We start from the raw sequence: 23,322 nt of genomic DNA on the forward strand, positions 1-23,322 counted from the left end.
GGTGGGCGGAGGGCCCCCTCCCCGAGGCTCCTGGGCAGGGCGGGGAGGCGGCGGCCGAGCCCCGGGCTCTGCTCAGCCCGAAGGGGTCGGAGCCCCGCAATTCCCGGCGCCGCCGACACACAGGGACGCGGCGGCCGCCGCCGCTGCCGCTGCTGGCGGAGTCGGTGCCGCGAAGCCCCCGCCGGCGCGTCGCCTCCCCTCAGCGGTGCCTCTGTCGGCGGCTGCCCGGCCGCGGCATCCTGTGGCGGCGGGAGCCTCAGCGCGGGTCCCCCATGGCCGGAGCGGGAGCGGATCCGGCTCCCGGGTAATTCCGAGACCCTTTTTCTTTAATGGCGGCCACAGGGACGGCGGTCGGGGCCCCCCTGCCGCGCTCCCATTGGCCGCCGCGCCGTCACGTGGGCGCGCACCGCCATGGCCGCCGGCGCCGCTGGGGGAAGGCGGGTGCGGCGGCGCGCGCGGCCGCCAGGGGAGTCCCGGGCGCTGCGGAGCCCCCGCCTTGCTCGTTGGGGGGGCGCCATCTAGCGGCTGCGCCGGGCGGCGACGCGGCGGCAGCGTCGAGGCTGCGGGTTCGAGTCCCGCCCCCGGCCGGGCCCGCGGCTCCCGGGATCGCGGGGCGGGTCAGGGTGGAAGGGCCGCGGTGGGGGCAGCTGAGCACAGCGCCCTGCTCAGGCACGGTCAGCCCCGAGCACAGAGCACGGGAGCACGTCTGGGATATTCCCATGAGGGAGGTTCCACAAGCTCTCTGGGTAATCTGCTCCAGTGCTTGGTCCTTGGACAAGTTCTTCCTCATGTTCAGGTGGAACTTCCTGGGCATCAGTTTCTGCCTATTGTGCCATGTTCTGGTGATTGGCACCACGCAGCAGAACCTGTTCCCTCTTTTGGCACCCCCATTTAGATATTTATACAAGGGCTCGCTCTTCCCTTATCCCTGCCATGGCTCCCATCCATTCCTGGGCATCAGCACCAAGGATGTGAGGTTGATCCCCATATGGGCCATAAGGGTTGGAGTCAGTGGTCCTTGTGGATATCCTGGGATTCTGTGCTCACCCTAGGGCACCTCTGGTCAGCCTGGGGCTAAAGTCCAGGCACAGACTGTCCCCCAGCACAGGGAACACTCGCCTTGGCTCCCCTTCCACAACTTCCACCTCTTGGCAGAGGATTCCCAAGATTTGTGCCGGCGCTTTGCACCACAGAGCAAATTCCAAACCAAGGATCTCGGAGCCTTTTTCAAAAGATAAGCAAGTATTGTGAAAGCTGACTTTAATATTTAATGCGTTAATGCTCTTACTAGTCCCCCAGACAGCCTCTCTGCCAAAGCAGAGCCCTACTCCAAAACCCAGTTTTTTTCATGCCCAGATCCATATTGTGCAGTTCAAGAGGATAAAGTAGGTGGTTTCTCTGTTACTATATGCACAGATTTGCAGAAGGACTGTGAGATTATTCAGAATTAAGATGCTACAGTGACAGTGAAAGCTATTTTTAAGAGATGTTTGGAAAGTGTATGCATCTTACTAATCCTCTCATATTACACATTAATTTTCTAGGCAATGCCTTGCATGTAGAATGGAAAATTTTAAGTTACTATATGCAGAATTTTTACTGCAATGTTCAAGTGAAAACATAAACCAGTGTAAAGCACCTAAAGTAAAAGAAAGCCCTGAATGTCTCATCTAACCTGACATTCACATTAAAATATGATATGTTCATGCAACAGCAGCACGTTGATCACAACTATGCAACACGATGATGTTTCAAAGGCCCTGCAAATTATTTCAGGACTCCTGAACAAGACAAGTGACAACCTTCTGCAAATGTCTTGATAGAGTAGGAGGAAAGAAGGACACTCTATAAATAAACTTATATGATAAGTTTAAAAAAAAAAAAAAAAAAAGCAAGGCTAGATATATTCACCAAGAGAAACTTTGAAGATTTACTCACACTGAGCCTATTTTTGTATGTCAGTGTAGGCAAGCAAGATTCTTCTTTTCATCTAAATAGAAGCAGAGTATTTTTAAACGCAGGAGATTCATTCCCTCAGTGCTCATCGAAACACGGCAGCTGGGGCCGGAGCTGGGATGCGGGGGGAGGGCTCCGGGTGGAAGCAAACCCCTTTCCAAGGGGAACAGATGGTTTTCCCTGCGGTGGCTGCAGCCGAGGGCTGTGAGGAGCATTCCTGGGTGCCCAGGGCCAAGCCAAGCCCCTCGGAAGTTCCAGCGCCACCGAGATGTCCCTGCAGGAGAGGTTCTCAAGTCACACCTCCCCAAGGAGAAATCCAAGGATTTGAAGGAAATTAGGGAAAGCAGCATTTGGCATTAAGTACACAAGAGCTGGTATGGATTTACTGCTAGGAGGAAAAAGAATCATTTGGTAAAAGGGATTTGGTAGATTTGGAAATCCAGGACAATGGCTCTTGCATGTCCCACTGATTTCAGGACACCACCGAATGTTCCCTGGTTGGGAATCAATTTATTTTCCTTCTAACAGCACAGCTCAGTGTCTGGAAGAGAGGATTAGTTTCTAACACTGGGTTTGGTGTGGATGCACCTCCCAGTTTGGAGGAACTCTGTGTGTCTCAGGTCACTTCTCTATAAAATGCATTTTTGGGATCCAGTTCATCAGTCCTGACGCATTCATCCCAATAAATCCTTCTATAGGATCCCAGCACAAGTGCAGAACATAATTTGCCCAGCAAACCGAAACACAGGATAAGGAATTAATAAAATAATCCACTAAAGAGGAAAGAAAACTAACACATCAACTAGAAGTCTTCCTGACTCAGAACCTTGAAGCTGTCCCAATTCCACGTACAGCACCTCAGAACAGTGAGACACAATGGAGAACAATTATATCCATGCCTGGCAAATTCTGGACCTGAGACACTGCTTTCCCTTTGTACTCTTTGGGATATAAAACCTCCTGGAAAACAGGGAAGAGGCAGATAAAAAAATAAAAAAAGAGGAAAAAATGCTATTGCAAATACGCTCTGTTTTATAGATAGGTTCTTATAGAGTTCTCATCTCTGCAACTTCCAGAAGTGCATTAAGCTGCATAATTAGCATCTGTCACATGAAGCTTTTTCCTTCCCTCTTCCTCTCCCTAGAGGGAAACTGCATGAAGAAATTTTAATATAAATTTTAGTATCTACTCTGTGCAGTGCAATCATATTAGGAAAGCTACAGGCAAGTCAGTTTGTGCTCAGTCTAAGGTTTATCTTTGTGTAATAGAAACTTTACCAGTTTAAAAAAAATGCTGCTGATCCAATTTAAAAATTAACCAGTCTCTTGGAAAGACAACAGGGGTGGGGGAGAGATGGTCCCCATTGCATCAGATTTAAACCAGTGGAATTGCCAGGAAAACTGGGCAATTAAAGCCAGTCCTGGTATTACATCCCTCCAATCTCACATGGAAACATGCAGCCAAAAGGAGTAAGGGATGTGTGATTTCCCCTTCTAGTCAAAAGCATTTATTTTGAAAGGAATATTTATATTTTTAAAACATCCAAACAAAGTAGGAGTTCATGTTGCTTTTTCATTCACATCAAGAGATACTCTGCTGTTGAATATAAAAGTCAATGGACTACAGCATCTCATGGTGAATCTCTGCAGGCAAAAGAAGATGCTGCCTTTTTAGAAATAAAGATTAACTAGAAATAAATGCAGCTTAACAATAGCAACATGACAAACAACTCTATTATTCAGCCTCTGATTTCCATTCTGTCTCCTAATTTTTTGAAGTATTTCTTTTCTACTTAATTATTCCAAGAAAATTGAGATTATAGGATTGAACATATTGCCAACAACCTGAGGTATGAAGTGCAGACCAAGTGCTTAAACTTCAGCTACAGAGGTGGTAATTATTGGAATTGGTGCATGTGCAGTAAATATATCAAGTAGTGTAGAGTTCAAACTCGTGCCAGTCAGTCTCCAGTTGGCACCAACAATTCTGTCAGGAGGATACAGAGGTCTCAGCAGGACTTATTACTGGCAACTGTTCAACAGTTCTCTTCTCCAAATGGTTTCAAGGGGATTTGGGTGGGAAGAAAGATAATTTTTAACAAATTAAACTACCTAAAAATGGCGAGCTGCCCAGAGCCACCTAGTCTGCCTTAGTCACTACTACCAAACCATTTTAAAAAAGAAGATTAAAAATATTGCTGGCAAAATTGCCTACCTGGCTTTAATGACTTAATCAGATCCCTGCAAAATTACCCCAACATGTGCTGTACACCATCCTGCAAGTGTGTGTAAAATATGTCCTGAGTAAAAGGTAGAGCAGAATATTCACTCAGTGTGTGTTTCTCAGGAAAAAACTACCTCAAGTTACCAGAATCCAAGTATCCCTTTAAGGACATGGGCTCTAGTTCCAAGAAATTAGAAAAACAGCTTAACTAAAAAAAAAAATTACAAAGATTAGGAGGAATGTTTACTTCCCATTAGTATTTATCTCACAACATTTGTGAGGTGTAAACCAGAGTTCAGCTTTGCACTGGGAGCTTTCACAGGAGCCTCTGAGCTGTGCCAGATTGATGTCCAGCTGCTTTGTTTAAATCTTGCTAAAATGCCTTTTTCAAATGGTGAATATGTCATTTCTAGCAGAGGTCTCCAAGAGAAGATTTGAGTTTAATGCATGGCAATAAAAAGAGGAATATGAGAATTCTTGGTCTCTTTAGTGTCAGCTTTGCTTAAGACGTATGAATGCACATGAATAGTCTTGTCAGAATCTCTGGGGCTACTGACATTCAAGATCTAACATATTATTACTTCTGACCAGAACATTAGCTGCTGTGCAGGAAGGAGAAGGGAAAGAGGAGAAAGGGAAAAAGATAGGACCACTCCCTAATCAGAGAGAAATTGTTACGGATTTCTCTGGCTGGAAATCTCTGAACAGAACTTTTCTGCTGTGGAAATACAATGCTCATGTTCTCCAATCTGATTGTACAGCCTCTTTAAAATGTGCAGCAGGAAAAACAAAAATCAGCATATTTTAATGCCTGATCTTGCTCATTTTACTCATGGAAAGGATCCTAATTAACCTATAAATAATGACTGTACAACCAACTATTACATCCTTTTAAAGGACGTGCTAAGAAAGGTTTGAGCATTTTGAGCTGCTGACTCTATTTTTTACTATTTCTTTGAATCACTAGTTTCAGATACAAATAAGCTAATTAAAGAATTTAGTTAAAATAAGGTAATTTTCATTCCAATCTCAATATATATCAAATCTGGATACCACTACAATGGAAAGATTTGCTCACCAGGAGCAAAAATCTTCCAATGTCCTCCTGGCTGAATTAAGAGAAAATGTATTTCAGATATTCTTAATAGTTGTTGTTCAAAATCCATTTCTAAATAAACGGAAAACATTCAGAAATCAGTTTAATCAGTATATCTGTGCTCTGAAATTTGAGCTGAAGGAGTACCTTTCACTTAGAGTGCAACCAAAGGGAGTATCTTGCCCTTTGTGACTGAAACCACCTTTAGAATCCATTCAGGAGCTCCAGCACGTCAGACAAAGGCCTGGATTTGTTTGGAGCAATAAATGATAGCAGACCTTTACATATTTGAAGTGCAACAGATGGTCCTCCAAGGAGAACATAATGACTGGCAGACAGTACTTCGTTAGAGTGGCTTGGAATGTCTTCAGCAATTACACAGGCAGTGTTTTGGGGGGAAGCCCTGTCATCTCTGTGATTCTTCTCATGTAAATAGCTGTGATTTCCTTGTTTAGATGCTAAAAAATGACATCTTCTAAAATCCAGGCAGTGAACTGGAAAAGGAAGCACCTTTGGCCCTCCCAGGGCTACTCAAGCTGAGGGTCCACCTGAGAAGAGAGATGTGAATATAAAAAAAATCAGCATTAAAGGGAAAGAACTTTGGGCACATAACTGTAAAACTGTTAATCCATAGCCAAATATTCCATGGAAATGTAATTCAGGAAAAAAGCCAAGGTTTAACATAAGGTCCATCAGACTTTAGAAACTGGGAGGGCTACAGGTACAACAGGCAGAATATCAAGGAGAAAACACTCACAAGGCCTAAATTACCAAATAACAACCTCCTTCCTTTGGGAAACTGGTGATTTTTGAGGAATCCTCTTCCACATGAAACACTGTGGCTGCAGTTCTTCAGGGCAGGGGAAAGGGAGTTTTTCAAGGCTGTCCATTCTTTCCATTTTCACAGACAAGCTGTTTCACAAGCCAGCAATTAAGAACTAGAATTTTAAAGAAAGAGTAACAAAATGCTGATTTTTATACTGTAGATGTAGCTTAGAACAATTTAACTTCCATCTCTCCCGTCCCTGTAATTCTAGGATTAGTTCTTTTCTGTTCTAAAACCTTCCCCACCAAATCCACCCCGAGTAAAATTTTATGTGGCAACGCAACCACAACAAAAAACGTGTCCTTTCCCAATGTAACTTAAATGTTGATGGAATCATAACTGCATTACTCCCTCTCCAATTAGCAGCAGCATTCTTTATGTTTGCTTACGAAGCGTGAACCCTTCGCTTGTCACTACAAAGACCTTCTGTGGAGGACTTAAAAAAACAGCCCCAGCAATTAAAATGACAACAACAGAGGTGGATTGGTCACATTAAGACACAAAATATCCAGCTGTTTCTTTCCAGCAGAAGGATGCACCAACTCCATGAAATATTATGGCCAAATTTTGACAGGCTACGTAATGCTGCTGGATATTCTGGGGAAAATATGGATTTCCAAGAAAGGAGGAGACTAATATGGAACTATGTCTAAGCTCACAGATTGATTTTTTCCACATGATCAGGATTGTCATTCATGCTTTTTATCCATACAAATTTCCCTTTTTTCTTTGCTGGAACTAGAGTTACTCTATTTTGTGAGAAATTCTCTAAAAATAAGAAAAATTTTGGGGATTGTCCTCGAAAATAAGGCAAAAAGTGATCTGATGGGGTTAGAACTAGAAAACCAGATTTTAAACTTACTTAACTTGGTTGTGTTGAAAACATTCTAAGAGTTTATTAACACCATAAGTCTCATTACAACCAGAATATTATTTATAAAACAGAACATCTTTTATAATCACATCTGTCTGCTGCTGGTTCCTGCCTATTCTGCTTCCCAGTAAGATGGGAAGTTATTTGTAATACATGTAGGGAATTTAAAAAATCATTTTAAGCATGTATTTAAATAATAACAAAGGCTGAAAATGAAATGTTTCAGGTTAGCTTTTCCTAGTTCGGATTATAGGAGAGAGATATAGAGAGAGATATAAATACAGATATATTTATACTGAAGTGATAAGGTAGCTTTGATTTCTAATAGAGCAAGAGAAAATAACTGACACACAGAGAACCAGTCACTCAGGGGGGGAAAAAACCCCCAAACACTGTCTATAGAATCCACCTACAGATATGTCCTTGGAGAAAAACTGATGAGAAAATTATCAGGCAGATTTTCCTTGCTGTTTCCTTTCTGGAAGTTTTTGCCTCTCATAACAGCACAGCCATGGCAAGTGATATGTATCAGAATTCATCCATGCAGTATATTTTGCACATCAGATTGATTATCCATGACTTCTTAGGCAAACACAGGAATGCAGAAAACATGTCATCTGTTATAGATAGAATATATGGGCATTGCACTCCTTACTTTACATTTAGAAAGAGCTGCAGATAATGAGCTCAACCATTACCTTGAGAATAAATTTCATTTCCAAGTTCAGAAGTATGTCTGGATTCTCATCTGTTTTGTGAACCAGAACTTACAGGTAGCTTGTAACATTTGTCTTCTGACCTGTGTTTGTCTCCAGAATAATTGTCATAAGTGGGCAAAGGCTTTAATGTCCTCATCTTCATGCCTTCAACCTCACAGACTCAAAGCAATCACTGCAAAATACAGAGGACAAGGAAAAAAAAGTTAAGAAAAAAAAAGCCCTTTCTTTTTCCTTCCCTAAATTCCCAGAATTCATCTTCAGATTCATGCCTGTAGCAAAAAAAAAAGACTAAAATATTACCCTTCTGTATGTTTCATCTGATATAATTGCTTGACAACAAACATCTCTTGCTCTGCAAGTATTCTGCAGTGAATTTATTCACATCAGGAAAAACACATCAGAAAGGTGCCTAGCTTGAAAGTTTCCAAATCAGACACCAGTGACAAAAAACCAGAGTGACAGAACAGGCGAGACACAACCTGGAACCCTTCTGGGGACACACAGACCATCGTTTTCATCAGCAGCCACAAGAAATATTAGACAACCAAAAGTTCTGAGGTCAGCAGGTTTTGATAAACCAGTAATTAACCCTGAGCTGTAACAATAATAATATATGTTTGAGCAATATGTCATAAATATAATTATTCTTTGCAGATGTTGGCTATTCATTACAATGGAAACTGTTCCATTCTACAGTGTGGCCAAGTGGTATCAGACACCATTTTTACTAAGACACCAAGCACAAGATGTTCAATCTCAGGAGGTGAATTCCTAGACATTGGGCTGATAAAGCCATTTTAGATTCTGTAAAATATATATCATACAGTAATTACATTTCATTTTGTGGTTTACAAAAAGCTATTCATGAAACTACAGGAGCTTGTCACGCATTCTTTATTTCCAAAGAAAAACACTCACCCATGAAAACTGTCTGATTTAAATCACTGCTGGCAGGTGAAAATTACTGGATAAAGCGAATAGAGCCTTATTGGAAATCAAAGCTACAAGTTTGAGTCACTCTTACTCCTGAGATACTCAAACTTGACCAGGCTTTAGGTACTAGAAATGCCATCTGCTTTCCAACACATTGGCCTTGCTGTTGGCAGAATTCTTGCAGGATTCTGCAGTGATATCAAAACAAGTCCAAATCTGGAAGACTTGAAAACAGCCTCTGAATGACTGCAAAATGCAAGTAAAGCATTAAGTTGCAATCACAGGGTAGGAGTGGAGATGGAGTTCCAGCTGGAAGTTCAGTTAAACCCCTTTGTATGAAGTGAGTGACCACTGCTCCATATTGCATTTGGCATTAGACTTCAGAACTTGTGGAGCAGAAAACCAGGGAGAGGGCAAAACTCGTGCTGGAAAGATCTGAAAGATTTAATGAGGAAACTGGTGGGAAGTGCCCTTCCTCTCCATGCAGACACTGCACAGCCCCAGCAATTGCAGTGAACAAATAAAAGGCAAGAAAACACAACATATGGATCCTAAAGCCACAATTTCTGGAATACAGCATCTGGAAGTATTACAGAGAATAAACCCCCTCCTGTCAGGTAGAGCAGAGCCTGTGTCAACAAGAATCACACACTCCCACTGTTGCTCAACAGATGTACTTGAACTAGAGATAAGGCACTTCAAAACTCCAGGGAAGTTATGTGCAAAAGGTGTTGCCTCCTGTGCCTCTTTCCATGCAGGGAAGGGAACACCAGGCAGGATTCAGACACCTAATTCTGCAGTAAGTAAGGAAAAATGAGCAAAAGAATTCTTGTCAATACAAATTATCCAGAGTAGAAGATGGGGGACAACCTTAAAAAGCACAAGCACAGATAGAGTCAATACATTTATAAATTAGAATACAGCAAGTACACTTACCATTGGAAAAAACTGTGAGTAAATCTCTCTCCTGAGGAAGGCTTTAAGCCTATTTTCCTTTTTCAAACCTATGTCACCAGTGAAGCCTCATAAATGAATATTCTCTTGCAGATGAAGTGGTTGTCTTCACCTTTTGGCAGTTGCAATAAGGACAAAACATATCCTGCCAGGAGGTTTTACTCCTAAGAGTAATCTCCTCAAAGACTGAGGAGAAAGCACGAGCTAAAAATCACTTGCACAATCATGTTTCATAACTGTTCCTAGTCTGGTGGTGTTGGTTCTTCCCGAGTACAAAAAATGCACAAACTTTTCTCCCTCTTCTACTAAGAGGGGAAAAAAAATCTGCTTATCCTTGGATACACAGAGAGTTTGGAGGAGCTCCAAACAATGGAGCACTGTGTGCCCCACTCATCACACAGACACTGAAGAAAGAGTGTGGCAAAGAATGCACAAAGTATGTAATTACTGTTTCACAAGATAATTCCATTATTAATACATCCCCAAAGATAGCATGCACAGCACTGGAGTTTAATTAGATGGTAACTGGAGGGGGTTTGAATTTATGAGGTAATAAATATATTTTGGACTAATAAACTCCAAGGCTGAAGTGTTTATTAATCTAGAATATAAAGATTACATAGTTGATAGGAGACAACCTCAGGTTGTGCTGAGATGCCTGTTGTTTATGTATTTCAAAATTAATATTTTCTTCCTTTTGGGAGCTAGATCAGAAAGCCAAGATTTTTGTGGATGGTACTGAAAAATACTAGAAATTGTCCAACCATGCTATGTTCTCAAAGGCAAAGGCTATCTAAGTCTCAGCAGATGGTGTGGTTTTAAAGTTTCACCTTTTAATCAATTTATCACCTCCTAAACTATTAAGCACTGCAAATAAACTGCCTTCTGATGCTGCCAGTGCCTCATTCTGATGGTAAAAAGCACAGATTCCCTTGCAGGATAACCAGACCCTTTACAAGACTAACAGATCTCTCCTCTGTTGCCCCCAAATAATCAATTCCATCTCTATTTTCCTGCTTTTGGATTCACCTGCAAGACCACACCACAACCACATCAACAATTTTGGGGTCTCATTGAATTTCTTTCTTTCATGAACATGGTTGTATAAACTTTTTGCCTAGTGCAGCATATTAAGGATTTGGAAACCAACTGTTGTGAGGATTTATATCCCAAACAGCTGTGCCAAGAATTGAGAGGAATCAAATGGTCTCATCCATTAACTTGTCCTCAGGTAGCTACAACTAGAGCTTAATAAATTACCCCACAGTTCAGTCCATTTAAACTACATTTCTCTGTTATTTTGGAACTGCCAATGCCTCACTCAGGCAAGACAGAAGAGCAGATTTGGTCCAGGAAAAAGTGGGCATGATTGAACTCACGGACCAGGTTGCTTAAGCCAAAGCTAAATTTAGGCCTGAGGGAACAGCAGAGAAAGAAAAAGGAAGAAACACGAGGAGGAACAACTTGTGGGACCTTGCAGGTGAATCAAGACTGACAAGTGCAAAGGAACTGTTCCCATACCTGGCTGAGTGATGGCTGCTGGACATCCTGGATGTGCCAAAAGAACTGTGGGGCAGGAAAAGAGGAGAGAGGCAAGAAACAGCACAGCTTGGATTTATTGGTAAGGAAAAACCCTGCTTCTCTGAGCCAGCCCACGGTGGGTGCCAGCAGGAAGAAAGTCTCATTACCAAGGGCTGTAAAGATTTAAAGATATTTAGGAAAATGATTATTAAGGAGCTTAGGTGATCCAAATAGAGTTGGCTGTGTGTTCAGACAGATTCCAGGGTGGTTCCACAGGTTCAGGGCAAAGGCCTCAACACTAATTCCTGGGAAGAGTCTACAGATAAATCATGGAAGATGACAAAGAACCATTTCCAAAGCTCCTGTTTTTCATTTCAGGCTTATAGCCTCTCACCAACTGAGACAAGTCACAGAACCAACTTTCCAATATTAAATCTCCAGGCAGTGTGTTATTCATACAGCTTATGGAGATGTCTTTACCCTCTGGAAAAACAAAGTTTAAGAAAAATGGCTCTATCTTTGGGGAACAGTTTAAGTCTCAGGATAACTACATTAGGAAATCTAACTCTATTACTTTGTATCTTACATTTTATTACAAGATTGGTAATAGGAAATTACCAAATAAAATTGGTATTTTACTTGGTAATTTTTTTCCATGGGCCTCGTCTAATATGAAAGATGGTGATCATCAAATTTATTCAAGTTTTCCTGTCAACAACATCATTAACCAAATCCCTCAATTTCAAAGTAAATAAAAGCATCTGGGCTTCTCGCACAGCAAGACTGACTTGCATATTTAAGCCTCATATATAGATGAATCTGCACTGGACCAAATTTGCATATTAATGAAGGACTAATTGCTCTTTGCAGTCAATTTTATGCAGATGAATTTACTCCTCTCAGTACAATTTTCATAATGTTCAGAAAGAACCAAAAAATGTAAAACTTTTTAAAAGTACACAAATGTTAGACAATCAAGGAAGAAATATCATAATGGCTTCCAACAGCTTTCCATTAAATTGTATATAATTCATCTTTTATACTGTTGCTTTATTTTAACAGCCTCCCACAAAGAACAGAACAATCCATGGAATAACTTCAGCCTATTCCCCCTCCTCGGTCTCAGATTTTAACAGCTTGTAATAACCCATGATATGATCCAGTTTCCAGCTGGAAGGATGGAGCCTGAATTTTTAGGAGAAGTTAAATTTGCTAAACAGGAATTTATTTGCTCGCAGTCATCCTCATGCCACAGGACAGTCAGGACAGAGTTTGTCCCACACATTTTTAGGGTAGTTTCTATCCAGTTTTGCACTATTAAGGAAAAAAGGCCCAAATTCTTGTTGAGTCTCCCCTGAGCTGAAGTACAAAATACCAAAAAAAGGGCAGGAAAGTTCATGGAAAAGAAAAACATCAACAAATGCTGAGGGGAAAATGATAATATTAGGGGGAAACGGGAAAAGATAGGGAAGTAGAAGAGGAAAGGAAGTGTAAATGGAAGGAGAGGGAAATGATGCTTCAATGTGTTTATTCAGGTCTGGCTAAAAAGAAAAGAATTGAAGGATTTGGAAGAAAGTTCAAGGCAAAATAAACACATAAAAGAAAAAAATGCAGCCACAAATGTAGCCACAAAAAAGAAAAAGAACAGGACAGATCATGAAATAAGTGAGAATCAGAGAGCACACGATACATAAAGAAACAAATAAAAGAAAATACAAAACCCACAGTTTTTCCTAATTCTGCCAGAACAGAAGGGCAGAGTTAGTGGGAATGCATCAGGAACCTGAATTTGCATGTACAGCCTTTCTCCTGCCAAAGAAAAAAGCCTTATTTTAACTGTGAAAACTGATAACCATAATATTTATATGTATCATAAAATCACTTACAGAAGACCATTTTAATCAGAAAAGGAATTGCATAGAAGAAAGTTACATCTTTAAATGACTTTGGGGCCTTTTGTAGAAGGAACATGGGAATATGGTTCACATTCCCCATATCTGCCATATCCTTGATTGCATTTTTTGCCCTTCTCTACAGCTTTTGCTGCTTTAACATCTTTTTGAGGCAGAGTATTCACACAGATATATGATGAGTTTACAGTGGTACCAAGAAATCTGTTGTGGTTTTACTCTATTTCTTCTCTAATAATTCCTACCATCCCACTTCCCGGACCACGCTGAGCTTACAGTTCTCCTATGATCCCACAATTTGGTTCCTGAGAAATAACAGTTTATAAACAATATTTCATGATCAAAACAAAATTATCTTCAGAATGAACATCTTTTGACTGAGCTGTTGAGCTCTTCCCAAAGAAGAATCAGAAAATCTGCCAGGTCACTTTGCCATCTCTCCTTTTGGTCTTTCCCACCTTGATGACAGAAGCCACAACATACAGAGCATTTTTCTGGGATAAACTCACCCCCCCATGAGCAATAAAGGCAATGGTTTTATGGAGGCAAGATCCCATTGCATGGAGAAAAAGAGAAAAAAAAAGGCTTTAGGGTAGAGGAGTTGGCAGAAAATACCAAACCAAGGGGAAGGACAGCGAAAATGACAAGAGGCTTTCACTAGCTCTCAAAAAAAGATCACAGAACAAAGATAAACAGAACTATAAAATAACAGTAATAATTGGAAAAGAATGAGAAATACTCCACCAGGAAAATACTGGAATACTACTGCTGAAGAATTCTCACCGAGGAAACAGGACTCAGTTCAGGTGGTCAGCCTGGAGGTTTGGGTTTTAAAAGTTATTCGACAACAAATTACAGTTGTGTACTCTGAATTCTGGATTATTAATACAAAATGTTTCCCTATTTTGCTCATGGAGGAGAAGGAAGGGAAATGTATCTCCTTTATAATTTCTGTACAGAGCATTTGAAAACCTGCTCTGGGCACTCCCCATTTTTCCCAAAAAATGTCTGGTTCAAGTGATTAATGCTGTGTGAATGTAAACAAAGATAATTATTCAAACAAGAACAAGATGTTCCACCCAAAATGATTTGCTTTCCAATGGCTGAGATGCCTACTTCTAATCATCAAGAAAGGTTAACCTGACCAGATTTAATTAACCGCTTAATACAATAATAAAGATGCATAAATAATGGGTGAAGAAGCCCACAGAGGCAACAGTGAATCCAAATAAATCCCTCCAGCAAGCACAAAGTCTGGGCTGTTATCACCCAACTACACTGATGTAAGAATTCCCAAGTTTTTAGATCCACCAGGCACAGTTTTGCACTTGTCCATGTGGAACTTGATTAATAGATGGCTTTAATTATTATTAAACAAACACAGAAACAACAACAACAACAACAAAAAAGGCAAGAAACCAAATCCCTAAAATTCAATGATAAAATGAACCCAGTGATATTTCTTAACACTGTGCTTCAAATTCATAGGTGAAGTCAGCTGGTTTGTACAGACTATTTGAGGAGTACAGTGAAATAAGTTACTATTTCCTCATATATAAATATATAAAAATATACAAAAGTACACATAAAAGGAGATATCAGACAGACATTTTCAAGACAAAGTTACTATTTTCAGTGAAAAAAAGTAGTCTTATTCTAGAATATTCCCTAGTAATGAAGTAAAAGCTTTCCACTACAACAATAAATAATTTGCAAGCATTACATGCCATAAATTGGGAACACTGCAAAATATTTTACATTTCAAAGAATGCTAGGAAATGTTATTGGCCCTGCATCTCTGGATAATGTGTGCAGCACTTGCTGGTTGAGGCAGGCTGTACTCAGTGTTACCAATAATGAGTATTAAAGGGGAGGACTGGGCATCAGCCCTTCCATTTTCTCTCAGTAAAGTTTAAGCATCCCTTAAACGACTCAGTGCAAACCAACAGATCTGCTATTGATTCATTCTGTTCATAAAAAGTAACAACATCATGGTAAATTCAGTCTAGTCAATGAGAAGTTTATGAGCCTAAATATATCAAAAGGGCAATGAAAGCTAATATATAGTGATTAAATAACAATCTGTGAGGAAAAGACACCCAAGTTTCAGTTCCAGGGTAGTGGAATCATCTCCTGATGAAAAATAGGGTTTGAATTGTTTCAGAGGACACTGCAGCCATTTGCCCTTTTTAACAGCCTGGAAGTTCACATGGCAAGATTAACTTATAATTTAACTGAAGTGGATCTCAAATAAAGTTTTTTGATTAAAATCTACATTTCTGTGCCTCCTGGCAGTGCCAATATTGCTGGAACAGGACATCAGCTGCAATGCCAGCGACTCTGGAATACGCTGCCATAGACTGTAAATCAGCTTTGTCCTAGTTTAATATTGGTTTAACTACAAAAAAAGAACTCTGGTGTTTAATATTTAAATAGGATAATTATCCCTTTAGAACTGAGTGCAGAAGAACAGTGTCCATCGCGGGTCAGGTGCTAGAGAGTCAGTGGAGTATGAACAGGAATATGTAAACTTGACTTAAAATATTCCGTGCAACTCAAGCTATATATCTTCGGGACCTTTGTTGCTACCTCTGTGCTGGATCCAATACTTCTGTGGGGGAACCAGGGCTGTCTCTGAGCAGAAAGCACAGCTGTTTGCAGCGATTTGATGACTCAAAGCAATACTCAACTCAAAGAAGCGATTCAAATACGCGATTTCAACAGAAACCAGACCGAAGTAACGAAACAGCCCACCAAAGGAAGGCCCCAACCACAGAACAACACAACCAAACAAAGGAGCCCGTTAATGTTCGCCGCCGAACGGAGACCGGGCTGCGACCCCGGGGCCGCGGGCCCCGCCCCCTCCGCCCCGCGCCCCACGTGACGCGGCGCGCGCTGCCCACGTGACCCGCACTGCAAAACTTCCCTTTTTCTCCGAATTGTTTGGAAAGATGCACAGACACAGGGACAGACACAGGGACAGACACAGGGACAGACACAAGAGAACGGGCCAGAGCCTTGCGAATCCGCTCCGTTTAACCCGGCACATAAAACTGAACTGGCCTCAGCTGGATGTAACGGGTGTATCTCCAAAAGGAGCGTTAGACGTGAAATAGCAAACAGGCTGCTGAGCCAAATTTATCCTATGGATTTGGGGTTTTTTCTATTATTCCCTTTCAGAAGGAAATGTATCACAAATGTCTCTCAAATTATTTACAACCTCAGCTGCAATCTCCCCCGTGGTAATTCAGTCTGGCTGTTTGTTACTCTTTGTGAGGAATAGTTCTGCTCAAGTTCTCCACAGAGAAGGAGACAACTCTGTTTTCCTGATGTACTTCAGATTCAAATTATTGAAGTGCAGGATGGAGAAATGAATTAGATAAAGGCATGGGAAATGTGTAATTCATACCTGGCTGCCGTGATGAGCTCGCTGGTAATTGATAAAGCTGTGAGTGTTAAAAGAATTTTAATGAGAAATTATATTGACCTAAGCGCCAGTGTTATCAGCACTACTACATTTAAAATAAATGAATTTTAAAAAATATTTAACTTTCACTTCAGCAGTGTCCACTGACAAATATTTTAGTTTAACACCTACTGCTGATTTCCATTAAAATACCTTTAGATGAGATTATCAAAAGCAATTTCCATCTTACTTTCCTAGAGTCCAATAACTTTTTACGCTCTTACAATAAACTGAAAGCAATTCCAACTTCTTCATCACTAATTCAAAGACAGATGTAACACATATTTTTTGCTACCTCCTCTGTAATTGACAACATTGTTTCTGTTGCAGCCTGTCTGAAAGTTTCCAGCTGCAAACAAGTGTCCAGAGCAGAGGGGGTGCTGCTCCTGGTTATTGCTGGAAGAAACTTAAACCATAAAGTAACTCTCATGATTAAGATGAACTATCAATAATCATCTATTTTTCAGTGCAACATCCTATAAATCCTTCTAATTAGTAAAATAGATGTCTCCTTTTTAGCAAACAATCCCCAGCCTCCCTCCTTATTTATTTCCCTGAATTCAATTATGTTTGCACCTGCTGGCCCAATCACCTAAATGACAGATTCTGGATGGAAGGGAGAAACTGGGCCATAAGCAATAATTTCATTGTAGTTCAATTTAAAGTATTTGCCTGCACCTATTTTCTCTGCTTCATGAAGAATGTTGATGCTATTTCCTGCTCTGTGGCTCTGCTCTCCTGTCAGGAGATGCAGCAGCATCAGCAAGAATTTCACACTGCTCCCAATCTATCCTTCACTGCTGACTCCAGAGGAATCAAAGCTGAGATTTTCCTGGAGGGGAAGGACCATTAGAATAAAGAGGGAAGGAGTGATTTCCAAATCTGGGCTGAAAAACTGATGAAAGTAAAAAAAAATTTAGTTGGTTGCTATGAAGGACTCTTTGTAAAATAAAGGTTAGGAAATATTTCTTTAGAATAAAAAAAACGACAGAACTACTTTTGCCTTGAAAACCTATGGAGGAGGGGGTACTCCTGGTGATATTTACCTACCACGGGACTTTAAAATCCATCTACTCCCTAAATCAAATGAGTTACTTTTCCAAAAATCTTCCTGAATGCAATTCAGCCTCTGGATGAAAAATCCTGAAAACTTCTTGTTCTTGAGTGGAAACTCAACATCCAAACCATCACAGTTCTACAGCTCAGATGTTCAAAGAAACCCACATTTCCTTCCATCACCCGAAACACAGTGTATCTTCAAAATATGTTCTGAAGCTGTTACACCTTGAATGTTAAGTCAATATTGGGCAAAATTATTAATTTACCATATGCATCTCACAATAAATAGTAATTTGGGTGAGTGTGTAAAACTGGATTGTGTATAAATTAAAACAGTAACCAAAGGGGAGGCAAACAGGCAGCTAAAGCCCTAAGAGAGGAGCCTTGGAGAGAGGAACTGCACAGCATTTTTATGTAACACGTGGGGAAACCGTGCAGCATGGGAGTTTCAAATGTTAATTCTGCAGCTGTACTAAATCCAGTGTGTCAGACTCTGACTGCAAGCAAGCCAGATTTAAGGAAGAACATTTTTACTGCAGCATTGGAGGCTGAAAAATGGTTAACTTGGTTGATGTTCACCAGGAGGAAGTTTATATAGGAGCCTAAGATGAATTCCAATATTCCTTCAGCAGTGTTTCACTTCAGAAGTAGTTCTTAGTTAAATAGTAAAGTACTTTTCTAATTATTCTTCCATTAATTCTGTCTATTAATGAAGAAAAGCATGGCATGAGCTAGAACTCTTCAATTAAGATAATCATTATCATAAACAGATGTTTTGTTTGACAGTTTGAGGGATATGGGTGTGCTGTGATTCAGTTCAGAGACGTTAGTTCAACTGAAGACTTCAATTAAATAACCTCACCCTCATCTCTAATTGTATCAATCAAAAAAAATCACCATTCTGAGGGACAGAATTGGAGATGTTTAGTTTTGCTGTGTGACAGAAATGTAAACAAACTGCTCAGGACTGGGTTTGGGGGCAGCATGCAGGAACAAGGTACATGGCAGTGAGATAACACGTGTGGCTTAACAAGCACCCCTGTTATCTCCTTGGAGCAGACACAAGGAGCTGGGCCTGTCTCTCACCCAGAGGCTGCAGACAAAGGCTGGAGCAGGTTGAAAGTCATGTATCAACTCCTAATAAACCTCAGCCACTGGAAATAATGGACAGCCAACTATGATATAAATATGAAATGTCGTGGGGGGAGATTCTTCTGTGGAAATGAACTTGCACATTTGGAAATGTGGTCTAGTCAACAATAAGGATCTAAAATTCATCTCTGCATTTCCTCCTAAGCCATACAAGCCTGGCCACTGTGCTTTGACTTAACTGAAAAAATGACTAAGTTAGTGCTTGCTTTCCAAAACAAAAATAATTTTCAGAATAAGGAGTACTTTAATTTCACTTTACCTTCTGAATTAGCATCTGCATCCTAATTTTTACTGCCGCATTTTACAGACATGAGCAATCACTTTTAAATTTGGTAAGACATTTAGTCACTTGACCCTTTCAAGCAAAAAAATCATTTTCATACTTGTAAAGTGTTACAGGCATAATCTGGATAATCTTATTACATGACAAACATGGTTTTACTCGTGGATAACACTTCCTAATAAACTAACACACCTCTGTCAGAACAAAATCTTCTTTTGTTAGAAAAGAAATAGAAATGCCCCCATACCCTTAAGATAATTTTAAATATTGTCACCAAGCTAAAAACAGCAAGTAAATATTAACTCTGTGAAGTGCAAAACAAGTTTTATTGACCTGTGAGGTAAATATTGACTGAAATGAAGCAAATATTTATGTGCTGATGTTAATGGGACGAATCCCCTTCACCCACAGCACACAAGATTTTGCCTACTACATTTCTGGGTTTGTATTTATTCCAAAAGGTCTGAAAGGAGATATTTCCTTTTCCAGACATCTGCTTTTTAAAAACGAAATTGTCTTTCCTTAGTGACGAAATTGGACATGCATCCAGAGGCCTGGAATATCGTATAACACACAGGTTTGGCAAATTGCTTTCAGACAGAGAAATCAATTAACTAAAATCTGACCAGACAACAACATCCAAGACCCCTCTTTGATCCCTAAAAAGGTAAATATAAAGTCAGATTCCATGTTATGAATTATGTTGGAACATTTAATTTGGATTTTGAACATAAAATATATTGCTATATATCACATACATGGTGGGATTCTTAGGGCTGTCCTGTGCAGGGCCAGGAATTGGGCTTTGATGATCCCAGTGGGTCCTTTCCAGCTCTGGATATTCTCTGATTTAACAAGGAAAATACAGAATAATTAAGGATATAACTACTAGCAGGTACTACAAATGGAATATAAATTAACAAACTCATCTACTCCTTCCTGGTAAATCCACTCGTGTTTACACACATGAGAATTCATTGTTATATTGAACGATTCACACAGGGATTCACACGTTCAGATGAACACATTAGATGGGAAAAAACCCCTGATTTTGAGAAACTTCAAAGATTCAATTGAAAATTCTGGCACCTTTAAGGACACGCACTAGAGAATACCAACGCCATGATCATTACATCTTCTGACCTAAATTCCTCCGTAATGGTCTAACAGCAGCAATTAACACACACCTCCTGAAATTCTGTAACAGCTGAATAATTTTTGAGTCACTGTATTTAACAGATCCTCCAGTGTCACTACAAGAAAAGCCCTGTTCAGGAAACAGCCTCTCCACTTGGTTCTGATGACCTCGGGAATCGCTCCTTCCTGCAGATAAAGACAGAGGCTGAGCACCCTCCTGTGCAGGGAGCAAAAACTACAGCTGCCCTTTGTGGCTCTGCTGGCTGATTCTCATTCAAGGCTTTATCTTTACCCAAAAAACCAAGACTCCGGGATCTAATTCAGCAGCTTTGGAACAATTACATGACACCATTGCAGTAGAATTAGTTTAGAATGATTTCACAGGAATGAACACGCTGCTGTACACAGAGAGGCTTGTAAGCTTTCTGGAAACCTCAGGGAACAGGGTGATGTCATTGCAATATAAAAATATCTGCTTCGAATTCCTTGCGAGTCTCCTTGACAAAGAGGATCAGAGTTCAGCAGTGAAACTCAGCCATCACCTCAGGGATGTTTTCAAAACTGGGCTCTATTCTTCACCATCTCAGATACAGGAGCACAGGAGCTGTTTTCCTGTGCTTGAAATACAAACTAAAGTCAGGGTTTGTAGAGTTGCAGGAGACAGTTTTTAAAAGATGGAGCACTCAAAACTCAGGAAACACTCGAATTTTAAAGGTTATTTGAGCCTCTTGGCAAGACTTTCAAATCCTTCAAACAGTTTAAACTAAACCCTCTTAATTTTGCAGAAGTCTTCCATACTCAAGCAGCATTTTGGGTAAAATGAAGACAACCAATAAAGCCTTTGAATATTCAGGACATTCTGCTATTCTACAGACTTACCAAAAAGCCCAATTTTTATCATATCATTAACTAAAATTGCTTTCCCTGTATCTGAGATCAGCTTTTTTAAATTCCACCACAGATGATGCTGCACACCTCATTTTAAAGCACCAGTCCCTTCCACACCTTCTGATTTAAAAAAGGTGATACAAAAGATTGTAATCCCTTAACCTGCTCAGATCTCTGCAGAGCTCCTTCAGGACACAAAATATGTTCTTCTAATATTTTTGTCTATAAAACACGTTCTCAGCAACTTTTAGCACAGAGTGACTTTTGCTGCAGAGGTACTGAGCTGCCAGGGCATGCCAGGCAGAGTTCCACAAGGATCAGAGTTTGTTCCAATGTTTTCATGCACTGAACAACCCCACGAAAAGCAGGTACACACTGATGAAAAGCAGTGATTGCACCAATTAAAGAGGTGCCACCTGTTCCTGGGAGGATGAGAAAGTCTGGGACACTTCTGAGTGTGTAAACACCTGGAAATGTGCCTGGGCACTCTATGAAATTTATTGGCATCCTGGGAGTAGGATCCAAATACAAATTGGTAAATTTATCACCAGGTATTCCATGACCTAATATGTGCAATACCCATGGGAAAAGATTTCCAATTTTCTGTGAATAATCTCCCAAATCTCTCTTGTGTCAGGAGTTACTAAATCCAGAGGTCATTAACGGCACTAGGAAAACATACCTGTTAAATAACAACATCTCTGAAGAGTTACACACCTTCTAATGAGCTGTGAATTGGAGATAAATCAGCAAGTGACCTGCATGAGCAAACACCATTGATTAATAAGCAGCCACGAATTAATTTCATATTTCCAGTGCATGTAGCAATGAGAAACAGTTTGAGAACAACGTGGATTTAAAGCTACATTTGTACTTTGATGCATTTTATAATTACAAAAAAGAAACAGCTGAACAAATCTTTTATATTTATACCCTTCCAAGAGATGTACAGAAGGCATGCATAATTTCCAATCATAAAGCACTATTTAAAAATAAAAGATTTATAATTGCTTTCCCGGATTCGAGAAGCAAAGTAAGACTTTTTTCACATTGTCCTTCATAATCCAAACACAATGCGAGTGACTGACTGAGCAAAGAGTGGGAGAATGAACAATATGGCACAGCATAAGCCAAACACAACAGGTTTATGTTATCCTTGGAAGGATGGGGACATGGCCATGAAATTCTTCGAGTGCTTCCTGCCACGCATCTGAAATCTGCACTGGTGCTGCTACTGAGCAGTATTGTGATAATTAGACGGAAAAATTACACAAATGAGAAAGGTCTTCTGAGTTCAGAGGGCCTACAGGAACAGGAGGCCTGTGGGTATGTTTAATACTTAAGTATACCTGTAATAACCAGCCCAGGTTTCTTCCAATCCATCAGCCACAGCCCAAGCGAAATGCAGAGGATATGTGACCTCAAACTTCCAGTCGGGAAATTCTAGGCACCATTTTCAAAAACATCATAAAAGTGGACCAAATTGCCTCCTCAAAACCTACCTCCAAGAGACACAGAGATGCAGCCAGTGTTTTCAGCTACTTCCTTGAAAAGAAAAGAGAAGGTTTGTTGTTAGATGGTGTCACTGAACACCAGGCCACTTAACTCCGCCAAACACTTCATTTTTCACCTCATGAGATCTACGTCTAAGGGCCCATCCTTTCCCTCTCCAGGAGTTACTGACCCCACAGCATTTCTGTATTTAAACTTTGGAATTAAACCAGCATTTCTGTTCTAAAAACAACATTTTCCGATGCACCGATTTTCAAAGCTGCTCAGATATTAGCCCCACTTTCCGTGTGAGCTGCATATCTAAACACTTTTCCTAGAAAAATATCTGAGCCAAGGAAAACAGATGCCATTTCTGGACGCAAACTAATTTATTCAAGAGCATATTTCAAAAGAAAACCTGTATCTATTTCATTCCAAGCCTCTCCCAAGAGCTACAGCAGCATTAACTAGGGCAGCTCTTTCCTCAGGTTTCCTGGGAGGCAAAGCCAATTTCCAGACAGCAGGACTCCCTTAATCGCCACCGACAAGTAATGATACCGCAGTACACATATATTTATATATATCCCTTCATTTCATTCCTTATTATTGCCTTCCCAGATTAATTTTAATTGAGGCTTTCAACAAAAAGCAACAGGAACCTCGCCCCTCGTTTTGGCGGGGTTCAGGCTGAGGGGAGCCGCCCCTCACGGGCCATGACGGGGCGAAGGCCGCGACGTTGCCAGAGCAACGCCCAGCTCGGAGCCTTCCTTCTTCTCCTTCCTCTTCTTCCTCCTCCTCCTCCTCCTCCTCCCCTCACGGCTCCTCCTCTTCCTC

The 23,322-nt window shown here is 40.6% G+C and overlaps 1 long non-coding RNA gene across 12 annotated transcripts; it reads right to left on the minus strand.

Moving 5' to 3' along the window:
- Window positions 1-1,235: 1,235 nt before the first annotated feature.
- On the minus strand, window positions 1,236-23,299 carry LOC125336129. Of its 12 annotated transcripts, none has more exons than XR_007207671.1 (7): window positions 23,148-23,299; window positions 22,500-22,542; window positions 21,680-21,755; window positions 19,731-19,817; window positions 7,674-7,866; window positions 6,033-6,213; window positions 1,236-5,823 (listed from the first exon to the last, which is right to left on the minus strand). It is a non-coding gene; the product is annotated as an uncharacterized LOC125336129 (long non-coding RNA). The 12 variants fall into 12 exon arrangements; XR_007207670.1 differs by having other exon boundaries at window positions 22,907-23,299; XR_007207664.1 differs by adding an exon at window positions 16,422-16,458 and having other exon boundaries at window positions 22,500-23,299.
- Between the last annotated feature and the right edge of the window lie 23 nt (window positions 23,300-23,322).

Source organism: Corvus hawaiiensis, chromosome 20 (genome assembly GCF_020740725.1).
Source record: "Corvus hawaiiensis isolate bCorHaw1 chromosome 20, bCorHaw1.pri.cur, whole genome shotgun sequence".
Lineage (NCBI taxonomy): Eukaryota > Metazoa > Chordata > Aves > Passeriformes > Corvidae > Corvus > Corvus hawaiiensis.